Genomic DNA, 12,543 nt, shown 5'->3' with positions numbered 1-12,543 from the left:
TTTTCTAGAAAACAGCGCTATTATTATTATTATTATTATTACTATTATTATTATTATTATTATTATTATTATTATTATTATAGAATATTTGCTATACCTAGAAGTATATGCACATATTTTTCTCTGTTCATCTCTCTCTCTTCCAGATGCCCATGGCTACCCATCTACAAAGATACCTACTCACCACGTCTGGCTCAGTTGAAGGACCTTTGTCTTACACTTCTCCCTTCTAACAGTATCAAATATCTGCTCTTCATGCAGCTCTTGAGAGCTATTTGGTACTTTGTGATTGTGTCCTTTGTGATGGCATCACAAGAAGCTTGCCCTTATGGAAAGAAATTAGGTAGTACATAATTAATTTGAAGAAAATGTTAGATACCAGATAGTCAGTTGGAAAGACATCAATGAAAAGGTTCATGATACATTAAAAAAAAAAAGAAAAAAAAATCCCCAAGAAAATAAATCTACATTATAGTCATTCAATACCAGTTCATACAGGAATATGTTTGTCACATTTTCTTTCCCCCCCAAAGGGAAAGGGCCCTCTGTACCATTCCCAGGTCTCCCCAGCCACAAGCCTACCCTCTGCATCCTGGCACTCCCCAGCCCAGAGCAGGACTACACCCTCTTGTCCCCAGATCACAGCCCCAGGCAATGCCCTTCTCCTTTTCCCCCTTCAACACACCCTGACAACATGAAATGAAAGGTTGGGATCTTCAGAATACTTTTCCCCCAAAGTCAACAACCACAGTGGGATTTAAAAATGAGCACTTGTGATTAATCAAACTGATAGTTTTATTTTCTCATTAGAAGAACTGTTTTTCTACCAGCAGTGTCCAATAAAGATGGACAGACAGACATGAATAAAATTAAATGTAGGAAAAATTAAACTATAGAAAACAAGAAAAAAAATTACACAAAATAAAAATCCCTTTGTACTATTTGTCAGTTCTTACCAGTTTGAAGCATTGCTGGAACTCAAGTATATATGTTTCATAAGATAAAAACAAAAGTTTAATAAAAAGGCAAATTGCTCTTCTGTATTTTAAAAAGTAGTTATTCCATGTCTCTATATGATTGTGTGAAGTATGAAATAACAAAATATTCGGACTCTTCTTATTTAAGCATGAAAAAAGTAGAAGAAAATGGGTTAGCTGCTGCCTCCCTGTTAAAAGCTTCTGGTCTGGTTCAGGCCCAGTAATCAATGTGACATTATACCAGGGACATGAAAAGAAGCAGCTTGGACCATAAAAAAGCCCTCTATTTTTTCCAAACAAATCAGTCTTGTTTGGATGTGTGCACAGTCTGCTGCTCTTTAAATCTTCAGAGTGCTGAAAACACGGTGTTTACCTCTCAAAATCCAGTCAAGTTTGTCCTGAGAAATAGAAGTACTCCTGTATAGGCAAGATTGTGTTGTCTATGACTGAGTTTCTTGGTTAAGGCTGAGCAATGGTTAGGTATTCACTGCATTAAGGTGACACAGTCATTTGTCCACTTGGCACAGTCTAGAACAAAAGAAACCACAATAGGTATTGGGATTAAATAATTCAGTTTTTCTGGTCTGTTTACACCAGACAAATAGAGTATCTGGAGTATCCTGAATCAGCACATTTCTACTTTAGGAACAAGGAATTCAAAGAGCTTCCAGTGCCATCTTGGCAAGTGTTTCTCCCACTAGGTACTTGAAGTGACAAACTAGATTGAGATTCAAAACAAGGTCTGGGCTTCCATCCAACTATCTGTAGCATCCTTCAAAAGCCAACAGAGTTGCACAGCTCACCCTCTGCCCAATTCTCCCTCCAACAAAAAACAAAAGGACAACACACAGGTCCTTACGTCTGAGAAGCAATAATCCATGCAAATCAGCCATATAATGCAAGATGACATTATGGGAAAGAGAACAAAGGAAGAAAGAACAGACAGCCATTAATTTCACTGTATATCATGAGTTACTGACACATAAATTGTCAAAAACTAAAACATCCCCAGTTCGAATTGAGCAACATCCCAGCCCAGCATCACATGCATTTCAAGAACTCTTTCCTTGTAACACGTGGTAATATGAAGCATAGTTTTATTTATATCTAATTTCAGAATCTTAGAAGTTCCTGAATGTCCAAATGACCATAAGTATCTTTTCTCACAGAACCTTTCATTGTTAAGGAACATTGTGTCAGTCAGCCAGAACTCTGTGTGTCAAAGCACTGTGATTAGTTTGAAATTTCGGCTCTGATACTAAACAATAGACATTTTCATAGATACAGCAAGGATTCCAAATACTTAGTTATTCTAAAATTTTGTGGAAAAGGAAATTCTGTTAGGAACAAAACTCAAAACTTTTGTTTTCAGTAGAAGGAAATGAACACCCCACCGACATCATGTTCTACTCCAATTCATTAATCAAGATATAATTAATTGAGCCTTTATCATTCCTCAGAATGGAGAAACCAATCTCTAGCAATGGTCTACTGAGCTGTAGCCATTAATCTTAGGTCATAGGCTGTGGAGAAACGACCTGAAGAGGTACTTTAATTAACAATTATTTTTTACAAGTGATAATCATGATCGTTTTAGTACATGCCAAGCAGAAGATAAGACTGATGAATCTCTTGTGGTTAGAACATTGATTTTTAATTTATATGAGAGAAATATATTTAAACAGAAAGGAAAAGGTATCAAACATTCAGATCAGAGGTTATAATGTTTTACAGTCTCTGAGGACTTTACTTTTCTTTTGAAGAACATGTTTCTCATGTAAGTCATCACAGTGTACACCACAGAAGATAATATTCAACTTCATGATATGGCATCCAGATTTTCACATTTGTATATACCATGTCGCTTCTATTCCCTTAATATAAATACTTAAAAAGTCCTAAATCTAAGCATTTCAGCCCTTTTATAATTTTGTAGATCCAATCCTAAAAATATCAGCATTTGTAAAAATTAAACTCAGAGATCCCATTCAACAGTCAGTATCCAAGGTCAGTGACTACTCTTTAAAACTTGTGACTCATGAAAAGACTTGTAACTAGTACACCTTCAGAAGTGTTGCAAGCAGGGTGCTGCAAGGTGCTAAGATAAATGAAAGATAATTTCCCTCAATAAAACCAAAGGAATCACATGCATAAGAAAATTCTACTCTGTGGGAGGGGAAGAAAATGGAAAAAAAGAACCTAGTCTGAAAATTGGCATTTTAGCAACTAATCTAAGAATCTTTAAAGTATTCCATCAAGCTCTTTGGTTTTGACAGGTGCTTCAATAAATTATATTTGACAGTTCACATTTTTCTAATGTCATCAGTGTAATGTACAAAGTATATTTGAATTATCTGATGGGCCTAATGTACTGAACAGAGAGAGTAAATCCAGCTGTCTCTGGGGACATTAGTTTGTTTTAGCATATGCCAATTCACATTGAACTTGAAACTGATGCTGTTCCCCATTGTGCTGTTGCATCACTTACAGATCTTTGTAATGCTTCCACAAGTGAAGAAAGACATCGTTAGAATAAAAGCTGTGAGCATTTTAAGGGATGATGCTGAGACAATGAATGAGAATTTTCCTGTGGCAAAAAAAAACAAAAACAAACAAAGCAGTGATAGAGTCAATATCTTAATGGGGCTTACATGGATAAACAAGGCAATGAAATTAAAGATTTATGCTTCTTCTGTTTGGTAATGGGGTTAAGAAACTCGAGGAATTTTGCTATAGTTGAACATCAGGCAATGTCATGTATTTGTGCTCACCTGTCAAATTCCAAGGGCATTAAAACATGGTCATCTTAATAGCTTCTGGTTTGGATCTCAATGAGAGCTCCAAGAGCTCCAAGTCCTCAGCACTGCAGAAAACACGACCACTTTTATCCAGGCATCCAAATTTTTGTCCAACAGCCAGCATTTCAGTTTGAACTTTTTGCCCCTCATTCATGGTCCCATTTGGGATCTGATCTTTTCAACACATTTGCTGTGTTCAAAATAGGCGAGTTCCACCAGGAACATGAGAGAACAGACAGAGTAATGGATGGCACCTCTGTACAGGAAAGCAAGGATGGAATGTGATGCCTGCTTTCCGGGTGCACAGAATAATAGAAGGAAGTCAGACCTGCCAAAGAAAAGGGTCAGGCAGAGAAAAAAGCTTGACTGTTTTGGCTGCATAAGAAAGGATAGCTGTGAGCAGCCAGAAAATTGTCAAAGAATGGCCTGGATGCCTAGAGCTTGTTCTAAGTCAATGCTCTCCTACAAGCAGCCACAGGAAGCTGCCAATATTGTGGTCCAGTGAGACAGGAACAGAGCATGGCACGTTGTACCTGTGTGCAACTGCACTCCTGCAGTATACCTTGAATACCTTTCCACCACAATGTTAGATCAGCTCTTTCAAATAGCTTATCAGCAGCAGGAAATATTTTCCAGATTGGAGAAACTGCCAAAGGAGACGAGAGAGGGTGATCTGACAGTACCTGCTTCCTCAAAAATGGTGACCAACAGCACACAGGCTTGTCCCCATCGACATTTCTGAGTCTGTGCTTGTGTTTAGGCTTTCATTCTACAAGGGGAGTCCATTTTCTCCACTATTGTTGGAAGAACAGAAGACAAATATCCACACCTTCTCCTCCAAGGCTGTTTTCCCACCTGTGATGTCAGCTGATTTACTCTAGATTTAAGCTTTAGAGAACCCAAAAATTCTATTAAATGGGTGAAATGAGGCAAGATCAGAAGCTCACACCCCAAGCTTACACATCAGGGCAGATTCTGCTTTCGGTTTTTGACACAGTCTGTGGGGATGGTTTAAGTGGATGAGGAGACTTGCAGCAGCAATTTCAGGAAGAGCTCATCAGAGCTGTATTTTTCTGCTAAATTCAGAATCAAAGCACAGAAGAAATATGCTTAGACTGAAAAAAAGTATTTGGCGGGGAGGGTAAAGTGGAGAGCTCAGTTTGCAATTGCCCAGATTCAAAATACTCCATCTATTCTGCAAACAAGCAGCAAATGTATGGTGCCATTGATGAACAGCTGAGGTATAAATCACCACTCTGATATATGTGCCTACTGATTAAATTTATGAGATTCACTACTAAGATGCAACTCATTCCAGGGAAGAAGCTGATTGTTCACCATGTTTGCTAAGCACTTACAAAACCTCCTGGATTGGAAATATAATTAGAAAATGTATATGCACACACTTAGAACTAATTATATAAGAAAGCATATAATATTTTACCACACTTACACCATATTTTAGAGAAAACATTAGACTTCTCATCTTCTACCTTACAGCTGAGAACTGCATACTAGATAAGATCTTTTCTGTAGTAAGATTACAGACATTTTCTTGCTGAAATGTTTGAAATACCTCTTGTGCTGTAATTAAACATACACTTTTTCAACATTTTTCATCCTCCCTCAAGCATCATGCATTCATAAGGTCCTGGAAACCTCCTTGCCCTCAAACAAAACTTTGACCATCACAAATCCTCAGCATCGGTTTCTTCATACACGTTTGGACAGCTCTGACTATGTGAGATGGTTTAACAATGTGGTGACACTTGGGGGAGTAACACTGCAGCCTGCCTCATGAAAAGTGATATCTGGAAGAAGCTTATGGCAATGCCAATGTCAGCTGCATCAGCAGCAATTCCTGTATGCAACTCAGAGCTGTAGTTGCCTTTTTTTTCTGTGCATACAGGGTAATCCTCAGAGAAATGTACAGTACTACCAAAAATGTCACTGCCTTGTGCCAGTTTAAGCAGCCAAGGTAATGTGGTTTGTGCATGTGCATTATGATTGTATCTTACATTTTCCATTCAGTTGCTGAACTCATGCTTACTAGGGAGAAAAAAATGCTATGGATTATTCTGCTCCAGTATGTGAAAACCATGTGAAAACCATGATTGATGACACGGCTCCGAGGAATAAGCCTCAATGGCATCTGCAGCACAGCTATGAGGTTACTAATAACCACAACCTGTGAATTGAGAAAGAAGCCCTTAAAAATTACTGCTGACAAACACAATGAAAGAGATTTATGGATTGCCTACATCAAGAGTGCCCAATCCTTGTGAAGTGGATGGCTTGCCTCATTCATTATGCTGCTGTGACATGAAAATGATATTCTGCTCTTTTCCTTTTTTTTTTTTTTCCATTTCCACTGAGTGAATATCAGAGACTCCCTTCCAGGGAAAATAAACATGACTTATGTAGCCACTGAACTTTCAGTGATTTTAGTCCTTCATTCCCTTAATGGTTGAGGAAAACAGGATGTCTTTAGCTCCAAACAAAAGCCATATCAGCTTATCAACAGTAGATTTTAGCAAGCCTATTATATGGCTGTAAAGTCAAAGCCACTGTTAAATCCAATTATCTACATTCTTACTGCCTTTATTCCTGAAAAGTGCTTATACTAAATCATTGAAGGTTGATGTCTCTAGTGTTAAATATACTCAAACATTGCTAAGTTCACAGTGGTCAAGGTCCTTTCTCAAGTATGTTGTTACAAAATATAGTCAGGAAGAATCTAGAAGACTCTCAGCCAAACACAGACAAGGACACAAGGGTTGTTTCTGTATCACATGGCAAAATTAAATATATTAAAGATAGAAAAGAGAAAGTGGGTCAAATATTCAAAATGAAGAGGCAAGGGTTATTCTCAGATCTAGCTGTAATCAAAGAACCAGTACTTGTAGTGAATCCTAGTCCTGACACTGTGATCTCCTGTTTTAGTCTGGTAGAAAACCATGCAGCTGTGAAAGACTAGTTGGAAATAGATATTCTTCTTACACCAGTCACAGCTTCTCTGATAGTATCTTGCTATCTAGAGAAGAAAAAATGAAGACAATGTCTGAATCTTCCTATAAAGCAATTTCTGAGATCCACAACTGACACTAAATGAAAAGGACCTTGTGCTTTTTGAAGGATTTTTGTCCTTTAAGGTCTAGACAGAAGCTGTATGGGGGGAACAACAGGTAATGCAAAACTGCTGCACTGCTAATTTATGTCAAACCAGCAACCTTAAAACTACAGAAACACTGTGGGTAGCAGGAGTGCTCGAGGCACTCTTGTTAGTCTCTGTCAATAGAGGATTCTGTGAGATCAGTCAAGCTTTCTATCTCCTTGGGGATTTTACACTGCCACCCATGTGTGTAGTGGGATGCACCCACACTGCTCTGCAGCACACTGTTACACGGCCAAAGGGTTTGCTTGCCTTGGGAAAGCCCATGTGCTGGGACAAAATATGAGAAGGAAACACCTTGACACCCATATCTAATCTACAGAACCGTACATGGATTGTGTTTGCAAGTACTGGTATCTCTCATTTCTAACACTTAAACACGAGCATTTTCCCTCTCAAGATCATTTAGAGAACGTTTGGGAGTAAGATATACAGCCTAGTTAGTTGTTAATCATCATCAAAGAGATATCAAAGTGTTACAGAGAAAGTTCAAATATTTACCTAACCTAGTCACAGAAAAAGAAATATCAGGCTGCCAATAAGTAGTAAGAGAATAAAATCATTTAATTCCAACATATATCCTAATGAGAAAGACTGTGTATGGGAAATGTGACAAGAGGTATAAAATGAACAGGCAAGAGTCTGGATGATGATGGACTGCATTGTGGAAATATGAGGAAATCAGTGTATCTCGTGGATCATGTGGAAAGATGAGGAAATTATTGTATGTGGTGTGTCATGTGAAAACATGAGTTCCATCCTAGGCTTCATTATCAGAGCCTTCTTGTTGATGTAGGCTGGTTTTGCTGTGGAATCCTCAAAGAATGGAGGTCACATAACATCCCTTGGCAGCATGCTCCTGCCCTTGGTTGCCCTCAGGATGAAAAAGCTTATCTCTTTGAACTCCTGTTTCAACATTACATGCATTACCCTTTGTCCTCTCACCAGGCACCGCTGTGAACAGTCTGGCACCATCACACCCTGCTGGTAGAGACTGGGAGGCTGCTGTGAACCCCCCATTAAAATATCCAGGGTAGCTGAGCCCATATTATCAGGCCTCTTCTCCCAGGGAAAACAATCCAGACCCCACCTTGGATCTTGGTGTGTCTCTGTAGAACACACTCCAGTTTGGCCATTCTCCCTTGTACAAGGGGGGCCCTAAGTGCTCTCACATCCCTCGCCCTGCTGGGTGCACTCCTCCTAGCACACCTCAGTGTGTGATTGTCTGCCTCTGCTGCAGGTAAGTGCTTTGCCCACAGGGTTTTCTAGAGCACACTGCCAAGATGGATATCCACACTGGCTCCAAACCAGCATGAAGACTCAATTTCTCTGCCAAGAAAATTACTAAGAAGCAGGAGAAATTAACCTGAGTGCATCTTCATGCTGCTGCAGTCAGATGATTTCTGGTACCTGCAATAATGTGCTTAGAGTTAATTGGACAATATAGCATGGTACAATTGGTACCTTGGCTATCTCCTTTCATGAGGAAGGAGAACAAGATGTGACTGTCGTAGCTGTAGCTGTGATAGTCTGAAGACACTAAACAGCAGGCTTAAAATAGCTGTCTTTGTGTTAGAAATTGGAAGTTCTAGAAGTCAAACCTAATAACCACACCTACCTTCTTGTATGTCTGTGCTCTCAGCAACAGTGACCTTGAACCAACACAGAACTTCATTTTCCATAATGCAAAGACACCCTCACACCCAATATACAGTACCCAGTATATCCTATATGTAAATGCTGGCTGCTTCCTGATACTATAACTGTGAGTTATAAGCTTCTGATAGTAGTAACTGTCTCTTTGTCCTCACTAAACATTTTATTTATCCTGAATTATAAACGTCTCTTTTTTGTTTCCTCAAAATATATGCAAAATCCTATAAGGGATACAAAGTAAAAACTGTGCATGTGTCATGCTGAAATGCAAAATGAGAAGCCAGGCAGTCAATTGTGTAAGACTACTTTAATAAAGTAAAAATACAATATTGAAAAATGGTTCCTTATAAAGCTTTAGAGGGGGTAGGGAGGAGGACAAGGGAAAGAAGAGTATATGCTCCAGAGGTATGAAATAGTTACATGAAACAGAAAGACCATCTTGCCAATAAATATGCAGAACAGATTCTCAAACACCTTTCTGAGATGTATTGCATTTTATTTGAAAGAACATATGAGAGACACTGCCTGTGTCATTATCTGAAAGGCATATTCTTTGGTATGGTACATTAATGTTAAGTCATTTAGTCTGTGTTTGCTTGCAAACAAGGCAATTTTCAATTTAGCACTGTAAAATCAGCCAGAGCTGAAGAAGCCCCTCTTTGGAATTTCTGAATCTTAACTGTTCACATACCAGGAAAACTCAGCCTGGGCCATGGAAGTCAGTTTGGGCTGATACCCTCCTTCTCAACATGTCTACTGGTAGGTAGTTAGGAGAAAGTTATGAGTCACAGAGATACAGAGATTCTTTCCTGGGAATTTCCTGTGACCATTTTTGCAGAGATTTAGAGCCCTTCAGAGAAACCCATCTCTAATTATTACAGAGTTGTATTCCTAAACCATGATAGTTAAACCATGCAATCACAGGAAAAAAATTAGGGATTTTTTCTCTCTTGTGACTATCTGCCTTATACAGTACATTACAAACTTTCCAAACTCTATTTTTTGAATCATTAATAAAGAAGCAATAATTGAATGAATACATTAAAATGTGCCTTCCTTTTCTGGGTAAACTAGAACAGTAAAATGCTGCAGGACTAAATCTCTTCTGAACATAGCAGCTGTGGTAGAGTCTCATCTCTTACACTCTACTTAGGGTAGCCCCTGCCTGTTCCTTCAGACTTTGCCTTTGGCACGAGGAATTGATGCTAAATAGTTAGTGCAGCAGATGTGAAGAATACTATTTTTCTGAAAGATTCAAAGGTGTCTTTCTTTTCTTTGGAATCCTGTCAAAATTGATTTGGCCAGCTTCAGAGGTTCTCCACCCAGCTCTGTTTAAATTTGAGTCTGATAATTTTTCAGCAAATAAAACAAAGTCATTTATCATCCCATTGGGTCACATAGGACAGCAAGGTCTAAGATGATGAGCAGCAAGTCACCCAGGCTGCTGCTATTCAAGTACATCTCTTAATGGGGAGTTGGATAGAGCTGCACAGGGCTTCTACTCTTTCTGACTCTGCCTTGTACAATACACAAATAAGGATAGAATCTTGAAATGTGGAATGGTGGGCAGAACTCATCTCTTTTGGGTCATACTTTGAGTTAACAAATTCTGAGTGACCACATAATCATAAGCAGGGGACAGCAAACTGGGACCTGCCTGGGATCAGAAGGGACATGTCATGGAAATCAGAGCCATATGACTGTTGTTAAAAATGTCACTCAGGGTTTCATGCCAGAGCTATCCCAGTGACTCCTACAGCCCAAAGCAGTCTCTCAGCTATACCTCACTTTATGGGGAGGGAGCAGCCACCCCAAGTGCTTGGACAAACAGGGTGTCTTGCCTGGGTATATTTTGAGATCTTGCATATACTGTGTCATGGGAAATCTACAGTCATTGAATCTGTACGTCCTGGACACAGGAGCTGAGAAGATGCTGATGAGGGTCTCCATGGAAAGTGCAAGGAAAGAGAAGGTCATTCCTGACTGTCTCAACCGAGCATGGTACCAACCATCCCATTTCAGGGAATAAAGAAAAACCATAAATACCTTTCCTTATTTCTGTGCTCAGCAGTTCCTCCACGTTCTCAGGAGTTGGCACAAATTAGGGCTTTAGTGCTGCACTTTCTGGGCACTAACCCACAGACCTTCCACTTAGGTTATTAATTCCCAAAAGTATTCAATCTCTCACCAACAAGTCCTCCCTTCTCTAGGTTTCACCGTCTGACTGACACTCATTCATAAAAGGGTGTACTGAAATTGATTCCACTTCATGTCTCAGACTGGACAGGTTTGTTTTCCTGTGAAGACAGTGTCCAGCATTCACCATCCACTCTATAGGCTCCTCTTCCTCTCCTACTCACTTGTCACCGGGTGACATACCTGGAACCTTTCCCAACAGTTTGAAACTTGTGAATTATTGATCTGGCTCTAGCTGAGGCTTGTAATCCACCCTTCCAGCAATATTTGTATTATCTCTGTGTCAGGGTGCACAATTTCTAGCAAACTCAAGCTGATCATGGAGAGTCTTGTCCCTAAATATAATTGAGTCTTTTCTCAGAAAAATTCCGTCAGGAAATTTTCTGATTCCCTGTCCCCACCAATATATATATATATATCATACTGTACATAAATATATAAATATCCCAGTAATCAAATTAAGGAAGGCTGACAATGGTTGAATCCTTGGCAAGTCCTTCTTGATGGACACTTTATACATACTGGCCTCCTTCAACTGTGCAGCAGCAGCTCGTCCTGGGTTGCTTTTCATGAAAGTATGGGGTCATAGCTTAACTAACAATTAACAACAATTCATCATAGTTATCCCTTTCAGCAGTCAAGGAGTATATTGGTCATGCTGGTCACATTATTTTGACTGTGATGGGGGAAGGGGGAAGACTAGTATTTGTATACCATTTTTCTCAAAATGACATGCAGCCTTTTTAAATGTTACCTTTTGTTTTGTAATTGTTTAAACATGATTCAAACAGGATAGGAAGGAAAGGACTTTCTCCTATTTTCTTATTGTCCTTTCAACCAGAAGTTTGAAACAGCTTTTTTTGTGAGGCACCCCTTGAGCCCAAACACTCTGGCTAGCACAGCAAAACATTGCTAAGATGCCCCATTCATAAAGTGACTTATCAGCTGTGCTGTGGACTAGCAGTGAACAGGGAATCTACCACCAGAAGTAGCACATTTCTTGGATGCCCCAAGGACTAAAAAGTGTCCAATCCCCATGAAGGTTGATCAGAATTATTTTATTAGAAATTATTTCACTCCATTGTGGTTTGTCATCAAGGAACAGCTTTCACAGCTGCAGCAGATACCTAATGCAAAAAGGGTGAATGATCTTTTTCATTATAATTCCAGTTATCATTGTCATACACATGACATCTGAAGACACATTTTTCTCCATTAACAGTGCTGTAACTTGCAAAACATCCAGGGCTACATTTTGATTCCTTTTCTCTGTTGATAAAGTGCAAACTATTTTTCTTTCCTGTGTATGCACCCGTGGCTATTTATTACTGCTTCCTGTGCCCATCAGCAACAAAATTCTTGCTGTTTCATCAGCAAGAAAGTCTAAAACAATTTATAGAGCATAACTTCCTCTATGAGTGTCTTAGAGAAAGGTGAATTATGTGGCCAATAGAGCCTTCAGCTACTTGCATCAGTATTTTTTTCCCAACCAGTCTCTGAGATGGTTATCTACACTTTCATTACCTCGAGATGACATTAATGCCATTCAGTGCTGACTGGTCTGCCTGATAAAGCTAAGCATAAACCCAGGCTGAGGCTGAATGTGACTGACAGTTTTCATAAGAAAAGCAAAAGCCAGGAGCTCATATCATCTCCCTAGAAAGAACTGCATTTGGCTGCCAGTTAAATATATGAATTTTAAAATAGTTACATTTGATATGCTGTATTAAATTTTACATGATCT

General features: G+C 39.1%; 1 long non-coding RNA gene across 3 annotated transcripts in view; it reads right to left on the bottom strand.

Moving 5' to 3' along the window:
• The window catches only part of LOC148224280 (uncharacterized), a 93,005-nt gene that overhangs the window by 33,425 nt on the left and 47,037 nt on the right, over positions 1–12,543 (bottom strand). For all 3 annotated transcript variants that reach the window (XR_015802275.1, XR_015802276.1, XR_015802277.1), the window contains exons 2-3: positions 1,351–1,505; positions 185–325 (exon numbers count right to left, since the gene is read on the bottom strand). This is a non-coding gene — a long non-coding RNA (uncharacterized LOC148224280). The remainder of the gene's footprint in view (positions 1–184; positions 326–1,350; positions 1,506–12,543) is intronic.

Source organism: Sturnus vulgaris, chromosome 3, assembly GCF_052056855.1.
Source record: "Sturnus vulgaris isolate bStuVul1 chromosome 3, bStuVul1.hap1, whole genome shotgun sequence".
In the NCBI taxonomy this organism is placed as follows: Eukaryota; Metazoa; Chordata; class Aves; order Passeriformes; family Sturnidae; genus Sturnus; species Sturnus vulgaris.
This window is presented reverse-complemented; position numbering and strand designations above follow the sequence as displayed.